General features: G+C 40.7%; 1 pseudogene; it reads right to left on the bottom strand.

Moving 5' to 3' along the window:
• Window positions 1-2,256: 2,256 nt before the first annotated feature.
• LOC131409541 (protein BUD31 homolog) lies at window positions 2,257-2,694 on the bottom strand (annotated as a pseudogene).
• Between the last annotated feature and the right edge of the window lie 9,997 nt (window positions 2,695-12,691).

Here is a 12,691-nt window from a genome sequence, read left to right as displayed (position 1 = left end):
AAACAAACTGCAGTAACCTGGAACAAAACCCTGAAACAGAGGCAAACAAAGAAAGGAAAAATAGGACTCAGTCAGTTTTAATGAGAAAACTCATCAAAAGGATGTCCGTTCCAAACCAGAAGCCAAAACAGACAAACAAACCAACAAACAAATATAGAGTCTGTTTGCTTGCCACAAGAAAAACGTGCCTAAGGCCAGTGGTGCCGGGTCAGACGGAGAGTACTGGGGACAATCCCTAGGGCAAATCACCTAGGCAGCTGCTGGACTGGAAAGCCCAGTCAGCCTGGGGCCGGAGCCGTGAGCAAAGAGCCTTCTGGTTGGCTCACCAAATTGTTACTGAACCCAAACATGGGTTTGTTTACCTTCCACATAGTAGTGCCAATAAAGAAAAAAACTGAAACTCTAGGCTTATGGCAAGGAAAGAGGTTTACTATTATCGAAAGGCAGCCAAATGTGGAGGTGGGAGTTAGAACTCAGATCCACCTCCTTGAAGGGAAAAAGGTAGGAGTTTTTATCAGGGGTTTTAGGTAGGGGAGGGAGAGCATGTGGCCATGCTGGTTGGTACCTTCCTACCAGCCTGAGTTTGGCCTTGAAGACTGAATTTATTTTTCCTTGACTGTCTGGACTTTTCTGGTTAGTTTTCATCTTCAGCCTGCGTTTGGCCTTGTGAGGCTGAATCTTGATGTCTGGACCTTGACTTCCTGGGAAAGACAGCTCACTCATATACTAAGGAGGGACGGAAAGACCTGGTTAGTTTTAAACAACAGTTGATTATGCTGAATATGCACAGCTGCAGTTAGCAAAGCTTATCTTAAAGATTTTGTTCTCTTCCTCTAGCCCGGGGAAGATTTCTTAACTTTGTGCTTGGTTTCAGTCATTTCATCCCAAGAAGCCCCCCACTCATAGATGGGAACCCCACCAGCAGCTCTCAGAGTCCTTGGCAAGAGTGGGTTTGCTTCTTCTGTCTGCCCTCTGGAGGAGAGCCACAGAGGGGCTTGGCATGTTTGGGGGACCTAGAGTCCACGGGCATCTTCTTCAAGGCACAGTGGCCCTCTTCAGAACTGAGAATGAGTCCCTGGGAGAAGGGTCACTGAGCCAGGGTCACTGTGCTAAAATCACAGGCTGGTATGTCAGATACTATGCCTGCCTGTAAGTGGCCTGGCAGTGTGTGGATGACACCCACTCAAGAGACCTGGCAGAGCCCCACCCACTGCCTGGGATTTCCCAAACAAGCCTGAAGGTCTTGACCTCCTCGGAGAATTTTTCACCTTTGGGACTAGTCAATGGAGCCGTAAATTGGCCATACAGTCAAATGAGTTCTCACAAAGCTCATAATCTTCCCCTGGAAAGCAATATTGGACAACAGATGAAATTCTTGTGAAGTTTTTGCCTTATTTTTTTATTGTTAGGAAAGTGAAAATAAGGTTATGTATGGATGTGTGTGGATGTGTATATGAGAGTAAAAGTTGTTCAAGAGGAAGACTTGTGAAAGTGGGATCTGCACACAGGAGAAATTCATTCTTTTTGACAAATGTCTCCAAGGACACGTGCAAAAAGTGATGCAAAAGATACAGAGACTGTGCCACGTATCTATGTTATTATGGTCAGAGACACTGTGTAGGAAGAGGCATCTGCTGAACATTGCCAGGAGGGACAGAAGGCCCAGTAATGTTCAATCAAAGGATGATGATGCCCCAGCTGGAATACTCCAAAGGTAGGATTCAAAGCCTGTCATCACTCAATCTACAAATTACCCTATGCTGGTCAATGAGCCTGTGAGCTGTAAGAAAGAATGAGAGAGCAGTGAAAGAAGGATGGTAGATCTCAAGTTACTCAGGAAGCTGAGCCCCCTCCCTGCCCCTTGGCTTCTGTCCCTGTCTCTCTCATTTTGGGTCCTCTCCGACCCCAGCTACAAGATAGAAAGTGATGCAGGTCATCTGGTTCGATTCCAAATTTTGTTTTCATGATGTTCATTTTGGGGAAAGGAAAGGGTCATGAGTATATGGAACTCTAATGATGCCCATCTCTCCAGTTGAATCAGGCCCTGTTCCTGGGGAGGGCCAGGGGCTTCTCTTGGTCAAACACCGGAAATAGGCATATGGATGACCATGGGGAATCTCAGACTTTGGGGCCTCTGAATGGGTCCTGGGATCCTCAACACAGATCACTTTGGGGGGACCAAGAGCCTCTCTGGGGCCCTGGCTATGTTCAAAGTTCAAAATCCACGGCAGAGTGGGAGTCGGGGCCAGAGTGGTCTCAGCCTGAGCAGCCCCTGCAGCCACAGGGCACAGACTCCGTGAATCTGCCCACTTCCAGCTGACCTTCTGGAACCTGGCAAGCACCACTGTTTGCAAAGTTAGTATCTTGAGTCTGAATACACCACAGGCAACACACATTCTCATAAACCTGTTTTTTCTACTTGGCAATCAAGTATAGATCTTCACAACCTTCTCTCAGGCAGTATGCATAGACTTCTTTCTTGATAGCCTTCCGCTTAAATAAGAGCTGGAAGACGTTCCAGGATTTCTGATGATGAACTTTGAAGATGGGCCAGAGCGATTCCACTTGCCTTTTTCCTTCAAGAGATTCTAGTTCAACTTGTCTCATTTTCTGATCCAACTTTCTCAGTGCTGCCTCACTGATCTCCCACCCATCTGAGGGAGCTCTGTGGCAGCATCTTCTTATTTTCCACATAAATGCTGCTTGAGTAAGCTGAGTTTGGACATCTGGGAATGTAGCATGGCTTTTGTTCTTCTTTCCCTTCTGCTGTGGGCCATCTCTGAAGCTCAGAGAATTGCCTCAGGCTTTCAAGATTTACTTTTGGGTTGAGCCACACCCTACCAGGCCATTATTTTTTTTGATTCACTCAAGGATTTGGGACTTTGTTTTTCTCTGCCAAATTCTTTCATACCTACACCTCAACTGGGGATTGATTGGCTTAGTATTTAGAGAGGGTGTGCATTTTTTTTTGAACATCAGTATCATTTTTATTGCAAATCAGTTGACAAGAAATTCTCACATTGAGGTATATGGGGTAACTATTCGTATTCAAAACTAATTCAGCTTGAACTAAAATGCTTGACTTATGGCCTATCAAACATATATTGTACATCTGCTTGACTATTAAAGAATATACTCTATTGGTAATGCCCTATTGGTAGTGCCATATTGGTAATGCCCAGATTAGTCCCTTTCCTGACACCATGGTCACGTTGACCTGCTAATTTGCAAGTGGATACCTCTTTAAAATTTTGATGAAATTTTATCCTGAGTGTATTTAATGTATGTTCTTTGTTCTAAAAAGATATAAGACTGTACTGAAAACCATGCTTCTCCAGAATGCTTTCTAAGGCCTTCCCAGGTTATAATCCTCACTCTGGCTCAAGTAAACTCACCTTATTTCTCTTATCTATAGAATGGTTATTGGTTATTTTGCGTCAACACAGTTAACAAAAAACCTTGAAAAAATACATCATTTTCATCACCTATAGTTTTACATGTAGATAACTTTTGTAAAAAGTTTCCTTTTTCTGTAAACTACACTATTTTATAAAACACAGTGAGAATCAACATCTTAGAATGTGTCTAGTCATACACACTAGGGATGGCACAACATCACCCCCTGCAAGTCTGGAGAAGCTGCCGTGAGGAGGCAGACACCTGCCAGAGTGTAGCCGGAAAAACCCGGGACCTTGTCACTGTAGCCAAATCAATGAACACAATGACAAGGGATCGAGGAAAAGAAAAATGGTTTAATTTTGCCAGCAAAATGAGGCTGTGGTGGGCTCGTGCCTCAAGACCCACAATCGTCCCGAGGCGTTAGGAGTTGGAGTTTTTAAAGGAAAATCTGTGGGAAAGAATGTACTCTTTGTGACTGTAACTATTTGTTGAGGGCGAATATTGGGGGGGGGGGGGTCCCAGACATTCTGGCATAGGGCCAGCTGTTGTCTATCTACAGCAGGAGATTTAGGGATCCATTGATCAATATTCCTGCACCAGCTGAAATTGGGCCCTGGGGAGAGGAAGGAAACTGCCACCAATTATTGGTTACAAAGTTTACAAGGTTTTAGACAAGGGAGGGGGAGCTGTGGCTTTGCAGTTCAGCATCCTCCCATCAGCCTGCATTTGACCAAGACTAGGGAAGCTGCAGGTGTTCTCCGTTTGTCTGTCTCCATGATGAATGGTGGATTCAGCACCAGGAAGCCAAAGAATTGGGGAGCTTCAGCTTCTTGATAATTTCTGGATATTAGTTTCCCTGTAACAAACCTTAAGAACTGGTAAGTAGCCAGAACTTCAATGTGAAGCCACCCGGGCTTTTAACAATTTATTACTTCCATTTACCTTGTGGAATTCAGGGATACAAAGGTTAAAACAACCAATATCTACACGTGAATGTAACTTAGAGAAGCAGGGACAGGGAATGAGTACTTTTTGGTTTTTAACCCCATACATGCTGGGTTCAACGTAGGGGAACTGATATCAGGGCTGGCACCAAGAGCACAACGGACAGTGGCAGAACCTTCCCCGGTCCGTGTCCTTAGGAGTTATGATTCTGGCAGCTGCAGGTCTTGAGGCTGGGTTGTGAGCAGAGCTGTGTTCTGACATCTGTCATCATGATGACCCCTGACAGACCAAGGTGAAGATGGGAATTTCAACAAAGCCTAAATCCTGAAAAAGCTGTAAATGAAATAAAGCACAAATCCAGAATCGAAATCATAAGTGTATAAATTTAACTAAATGACACACTTTGAAAATGTTCTCAATGGTTTGGCTTGCTATACATTTATTGCCTCTTTATTTGGCCAAAGAGATGTCCTATTTTCTCTAGCATGGATAGAAAATTCATTCTGAGATTGGTCTAGCCTGGTGATCCCATGGGGTTCTCTATGGGTCAACTGTAGATAAATCGGACTTCCACAGCCCTATTTGGCAGTGACCCTTGTTCCTCCACATTTTCTTGCCATGAGGTGCTGCCTGACCAGAGAAGCATTGCTCAAATCTGGTCATTTGGTCTGACTGGTAGAACCCCATTGTTAGTCACTCACCCCCAGCGGGTATTCCTGAGCCAAGTCTTTCACCCTGGAACAGCCTGCCTGCCTCAGCTGTTTTCTGGTAGTAGGTGGGGTCAGAGATGGCATTCATGTCTGGATCATCATGGGTCAGCAGTTCCTTGGTGTTCCCTTGGAACTCCTGGTGTGCTCCATGCTGTAGAACAGTGAGGAATTGTTCCTGGGGTCTTATGGCAGATGAGAAACTGGGAGTGGGCAGTTGATGGTTTGGTCATGAGGTCCCATCTCAGACACCCCCAAACCATAGATGAGAACCTCACCAGGGCCCCAACTCAAGTCCTTGGTGAGCCTGGGGCTGCTGTTTCAGTCCACACTGGGGAGGAGAACCTCAAAAGGGCAAACATGTTTAGGGACCTGGAGCCCCACGGGCATTGGTTTCAGTGCACAAAGGCCCCTGCTAGCAAATAGACTGACACCAGGGGAAAATACCACTGAGCCCATGTTGGGGCACTCACATCACAGCGAATTGTGCCCAAGCCCATGCCCATAGGTGACCCATCTGTCTTCAGATGGCCCATAGCCAAAGTGGCTGGACAGATCCCCACCCATTGCCTGGGATTTCACACACAAGCCAGAGGGTCTAGACCACCTTTAAGTTCTTTTCTGGAAAGGGACCTTTCCAGAAATGTGAATGGAGGCTCTCTAGTGGTCAACAACAAACTATTTCTCACAAGGCTTATACTATCTGGGAGAACAATATTGGATGAAGGACTGCAATTCTTAGAATTTTGTCATATTTTAGTCATTTTTAGAAAAGTGAGAAATGAGTGTGTGTGTTTCTAAATAACAGTATAAACCAATGTTACCCCAATAAAAAAAAGTTGTTCAAGAGAAAGACTTGTGAAAGTGGGATATGCACAGAGAAGTCAATTCAAATTGATAATATTTCCTGGAAATGTGCAGAAAGAGACAGAGACTCTGCCATGTATCTGTTTTATTTAGGTAAAAGACACTCTTGAAGGAATCAGCATCTGCTGCCACTACACAAGGAGGAAATGGAGGTTCAGTAATGTTAAATCAAAGGTCAACAATCAATCCCTCAGCTAGAAAATGCTAAAAGGCAGGATTCAAAGTCTGTCATCTCTGAATGTAAAAGTAGTCACATAATGGTAAATGATCCTCTGGTCCCTAAGAATGAGAGAGCAGTGAGACAAGGATGGTAGATCTCAAGTCTCCTGGGAAGCTGAATTCCCTCCCTGGCCCTTGGCCTCTGTCTATATATCTGGATTCTCTCCAACTCCAGCCACTGAGATAAAGAGATAGGACCATCTCATTTAATTACAAATTTTATTTTCATTACATTCAGTTTGGGGAAGGGAAGGAGTCACATTGATGCTTTGTTAGATTAGGTAAACGAGTAGGGACTCCACAATTGATGTGGTGAGAAGGGAACATGAAACAGGCACTGTCCCAGCATTGTGAGGTGATGTCTGACTTTAGGCTTTATGAGGGACTTACTGCTACCGAGAATCTCTGGTTCTAGACCAGCGCTGTGCAATACAACTTTTTATAATGATGGGAATACTTTCTATCTACTCTATCCAATATGGATGGCCACATGTGGCTATTGATCATTTGAACTGTGGCTATCACAACTGAGGAACTGAATTTTCAATTTAAAATGGTAAATATAAATATATATCACATGGCTAGTGGCTACTATTACAGACAACACAGGTCTAGACCATGTTCCTTTTGAAAGTTCTGCCTACATAATGCCAAGACCAAAACCTCTATTTCTTCAGTTTCCTCCTCCATTTCTTTTCAGCTAAAAGAGAATTTCTAAGTGATATACCAAACAATTATTACCATTATTATTATTAATTCCATAAGTTGAGTATCTACCAAGTACTGTGCTCTTTTATTTTTTATTGCAATAAAATACAAATAACATAAAATTCACCATTTTAACAATTTTAGTTTACAATTCAGCGACATTTAATACAACCATTTGTTGTGCAACCATCACCACTATCTAGATAGAGAACCTTTTCTTCATCCCCAAAAGGAAATCTTGTACCAATTAAGCAGTCACTCCCTATTGCTCTGTTCCTCCAGCCCCTGTCTAATTTAATGTCTCTTGGATTTTCCTATTCTGAATACTTCATATAAATGGAATCAAACAATATATGGCCTTTGTTTCTGGCTTCTTTCACTTAGTACAATGTTTACAAGGTTTATCCATGTCATGACATGTATCAGCACTTCATTCCTTTCTGTTGCCAAATAATATTATATTGTATGGATAGCCCATATTTTGTTTATTTATTCATCAAGTGATGGATACGTGGGTTGTTTCCATCTTTTGGCTATTGTGAATAGTGCTGCTATGAACATTTGTGTACAAGTTTTTGTGTGGACAAATGTTTTCGGTTCTCTTGGGTATATACCTAGGAATGAAATTGTTGGGTCATATGGTAATTCTGTATTTAACTCCACCAAACTGTTTTCCACAGCAGCTGCACCATTTTACATTCCAGCAACGCACAAGAGTTCCATTTTCTCCACATCCTCGCCAACATTTATTTTTTAAAATAATAGCCATCCTAATGGGGTGATATGGTATCTCATTGTAGTTTTGACTTGTATTTCTTTCTTTTTTTTTGCTGAGGAAGATTTGCCCTGAGCTAACATCTGTGCCAATCTTCCTCTATTTTGTATGTGGGTTGCGGCCACAGCATGGCTAATGAGTGGTGTTAGGTCTGCACCAGGGATCCAAACCTGCAAACCTGGAACACTGAAGTGGAGCATGTCAAACTTAACCACTACACCATGGGGCTGGCCCCTGACTTGCATTTCTTAATGACTAATGATGCTGGATATTTTTTCATGTGGTTATTGGCTATTTGTATACCTTTCTTGGAGAAATGTTTATTCAAGTCCTTTGCTCCTTTTTAATTGGATTGTTTGTGTTTTTGCTGTCACATTATAAGAGTTCTGTATATATTTCAGACATGAGGCTCTTAGAAGATATGTGATTTACAAATACCTTGTTCCATTCTGTGGGTTGTCCTTTTGCTTTCTTGATAGTGCCTTTTAATACACAAAAGTTTTTAATTTTGATGCAGTGCAATTTATCTATTTTTTCTTTGTTTGCTTATGTTTTGTGTTGTATCCAGGACTGTTGCCTAATTCAAGGTCCTGCAGATTTTCACTTGTTTTTCCTTCTAAGAATTTTATAGTTTTAGCACTTACATTTTTATTTACAGTTAGTTTTTGTATGTGGTGTGAGGTACGGTCCAGATTCATTCGTTTGCATGTAGATACCCAGCTGTCTCAGCACCATTCATTGAAGAGCCTATTCTTTCCCCATTGAATGGTCTTTTTACCCTTGTCAAAAATCAATTGACCATAGATATGTAGGTTTTTTTGGCTCTCAATTTTACTCCATTAATCTGTATGTTTATCTATATGCCAATACCACACTGTTTTGATTACTGTAGTTTTGTATTAAGTTTTGAACTTGGGAAATGTGAGTCCTCCAAATTTGTTCTTCTTCAAAATTGCTTCCACTGTGTGGGATCCCTTGCAATTGCATATGAATTTTAGGATCCACTTTTGCACTGGAAAAAGGCCATTGGAATTTTGATTGCATTGAATTTGTAGATCATTTTGTGAGTTTTGCCATCTTAACAATATTATGTCTTCCAATCCATGAATATCAAATGTCTGTTGATTAATTTAGGTCTTAGGTCTTTAATTTCTTTCAGCAATGTTTTATATTTTTCAGTGTACAAGTCTTGGACTTCTTTGGTTAAATTTATTCCTAAGTATTTTATTCTTTTTGATGATATTATACATGGAATTGCTTTCCTTTTCAGATTTTTCACTAACACACAGAAATAAAACACATTTTTGCACATTGATCTTGTGTCTTGAAACATTGCTGAACTCATTTATGAGTTCTGATTGATATTTTGTGGATTACTTAGGATTTTCTATGTATAAAATCATATCATCTGCAAATAGAGAGTTTGAATTCTTTCTTTCTAGTTTTTTCTTTCTAGTTTAGATGCCTTTTATTTCTTGCCTAGTTGCCCTGGCTACAACTTCCAATACAGTGTTAAATAGAAGTGGCAAAAGCAGGCATCCTTGTCTTGTTCCTAATCTTAGCAGGAAATCTTTCAGTCTTTCACTATTGAGTATGATGTTACCTATGGGTTTTTCATAAATGTACTTTATCATGTTAAGGAAATTCCCTTCTATTCCTAGTTTGTTCAATGTTTTTATCATGAAAGTGTTGGATTTTGTGAAATTCTTTTTCTGCATCAAGATGGTCGTGTGTGTGTGTGTGTTTGCCTTCATTCTACTAACACAGTGTATTATATTGAGTTTTATATGTTGTACAAACCTTTGATTTCTGGGATAAATCCCACTTGGCCATGGTGTATTATCTCTTTAATATGCTGCTGGATTTAAATTAACTTGGCTAGGAGTTGGGCAACCATAGCTGCCAGAGGCTTTAAATTCCTCTAGCATCCTTGTTGTTGTCTCCACTTGTGACTTTGGGCTTCCCTAAACACTCTTCCTCAAGGAGAGTCTGTGTCTTGTACCCCTTTATGCTGTAATCCAGTGTTATTGTACTGAAGCCCCGTTGCTCTGGTGGCAAGCTGTGGGGGGGATTCTATAACCTTCAGTTAAATCTCAGTCTTAGTGGGCCTATGTCTAGGGCCTGGGAGTTACTCAAGCACTTCTCCAGTGGTATAGCTATTTGGCTCCTGACCCTGTACTCCTTCCCTTGGTTGGAGCATTCTCAAACCATTTCCTTGAAGCCATGATCCCCGTTGATTACGTTTTCTCCTCCTTAGTGAGACAGGAGGGTTAGAGGGGCTAAAGTGGGAGGAATGTCCTTAACCCAGCTAGCATTAAGACTCTGGTAAACTCTCTTCCCCAGGAGAGTAGGCCTTTTTGGTGGAGAAGACTCTGGATGTGTTTCCTAACAGTTACCTGTCCCCTGCCAGAGCCCTCAGGGGATATTTCTCAGGTTGTCATCATGTAAATCCAAAGGAGTTTCTGGAGCTAATGGCAATGGAAATGCAAGGCACCTCTTAAGACTACGGCCCTCAGGAGTTTCTCACTCTCAATTTAGTCCACATTCAACCTCCAGCAATTCAAAAAATTATCATTTAAATAGTCCTACTAGTTTATGGCTCCAGCAGCTTCTGTTCCAGGTAAGCAGATCTTGGCTGTGTCTCTCTGGATATGCCTATCTCTCCAGATTTCAGTATCGCAATTTGCCCAGCAACCTTAGTTCTCAGGACGATAAAAGAAAAGTTATTGATTTTCAGCTTGCCCAGCTTTTTCTTGTTGAAAGGAGTGATGACTTCCAAGCTGTTTATATGTCATAGTTGAAGTCCAAACAAGTTTTTGAATGCTAGAGAATTGAGGATTATTGAATGCAAACAAAATCACAAAAATCCTTTAACCACTCACCTTTAAATGCTGAAGTAAAGCAACAATTTCATAATTACTTCAGTGTCAACAGAAAGGGTATCAGATGTGTCTGTGCAGCATATACAGAAATGCAGAATATGGGCAGGACAGCCAACACCTCCCATAGAATCCTCTATACTTTGTTTCAACTTTGAATTAATTGTATGCACTTTTGCACATCCACCAGAATTTGCATTTGTCTTATCTCTACCAAAAGCAGTACTTTTCCTCATTTATTCAATAAGTGAGTTTCTGCAAAAATTTTATATTGTTTCTGAAGTCTCATCTGGAAGGGATTTTACCTGCACTAGCCTTCCAAACAAGACTTTTTCATGAGAAAAACACTGCATAAGCAAAGGGATATTTTTTTCTGCATTGTGATTAGTTGCATCATGGGCTGTGTCATGTTGTAAAAAGAGAGATTTTAGACCTTTAATAATCTCTCCATTAGTAAATGGAGCTATTACATTTTTTATTATTGCAATATTTTATCCTGGCATTTGAAAAAATTCGTTTGCAATTTGAGAATCAGAAAGTACTTCTGGTGTGTTTGATCAGTCATTTGTGCTGAAAAGTTTGATGATGATGATATAGTGTGGACAATCATTACAAATTCTGCTGATTATTTTATTTTCATCCAAATTTCTTTTAATCAGAAAATTTGTTACTTTATCCCTTTATAGTTGAGGTAATCATATATCTCTTAGATTTAGCTGTTTGTATATGCTGGTTTATATTTGACTTTCCATCATTTTTGATACTAAATGAAGTTTCACAGTGCAAAAATTTCAAAAGGACATTTTCCTCATTTAATAGATACTGAAATGTTCTGAAAATTAGTCATGAAATTTACACTTATATTTGGGATTCAAATACACAAATAAAAAACAGACAATAGCAATCACCACATGAATTGAAAATATTGAATTTGATAGTCTTATGGCCTCATTAGTGCATTTGTCCCTCACAAGGCTGAAGTCATAACAGTAAATTGGGGTTGAGCTATTGGAATGGTTGCAAACTAACGATAAATCGAACTTGATATGTGATGCAGGGAAGGTAAATTTCATGTATGCCTGCAAGGGAGAGCTGTATTTTCAGGGAACAGGTTCCCCAAAGAAAGCCAGAGCTGATCTAATACAAGGTTTTGGGAAGCTTGGTTCAGGGATTCGTGGCTTTTCAGAAGCAGAAGTGTTTATGGATTGACAGACTTGCAACTGTGTTAGTGTGATCAGTGCAAGAAGGCTGGTTTTGACTGGTGTACTTTCAGAAGTACGGCCATTGGGGTGAAGCATTTGCTGATTGTTGTCTAGAGGCATGGGACCATCACTAACTGCTGACTCTCAGAAGCTGGTGTCTGTCATTAACTTGCTTTCAGAAGCAGGGCTGCTGTTGCTGACTTTCAGAGCATGTGTACTGATCCAAAGTTACTTCTAATTAATAGTGATTACTTGTTTACAACTTGAGACTTTAGCAAAAAGGAGTCTTTAATATGGAACACAAGACTTTCAATTCTCAGTTCCCACTTTTGTTCTTCCCTCAACCAAAAACACAGGAGAGACTATAAAGGATTGTTCAGATCTTTATTTGTGGAGGTATGGTTTTTGGCTAGTGTGCCATTTAAGTAATTTAAGTGCCAATTACTAACGCAGAAAAATAGCTCTAACTGCTGATTTTTTGTTATTGTAAAAAAACACAACTGATTACATTAAGGACAACCTTACAAAGCTGATACAGGATGCAGGACAAAATCATTAAATACAGAACATGTCCTCTACATACAGGTTACCTGGCAACCCTGTGAGTCAGTTCAGCCTTCTCACTCATCAACCTCATCTATTTGCTTGTGAACACTCTAATTTATTCTAATATGTAATCTGTCTCCTATTCTTCATCCATGCTGTCACTGGTTGAGTTTGGACTCTCATTCATCTATCACTTGAATTACAATAGCCCAGATTTCTAGGCATCAGTCTGGACAGCTTTCTTCAACCACCTAAATTCATCCTTTACACATTGTTGCCAGAACAATTTCCCTTGCTTAAAATCTTTAATTCTGCCAATTTCAGGATAAAATCCAAACTACTTAGCATGGCAAATAGGCCTTTTGTTATCTGGCCTCTGCCTTCTACTCAAACTTTAACATCTGTCATTCTCGTGCTCTTTAGTTCTATACTTGAGTTTCCACA

This window comes from Diceros bicornis, chromosome 1, assembly GCF_020826845.1.
Source record: "Diceros bicornis minor isolate mBicDic1 chromosome 1, mDicBic1.mat.cur, whole genome shotgun sequence".
Lineage (NCBI taxonomy): Eukaryota > Metazoa > Chordata > Mammalia > Perissodactyla > Rhinocerotidae > Diceros > Diceros bicornis.
This window is presented reverse-complemented; position numbering and strand designations above follow the sequence as displayed.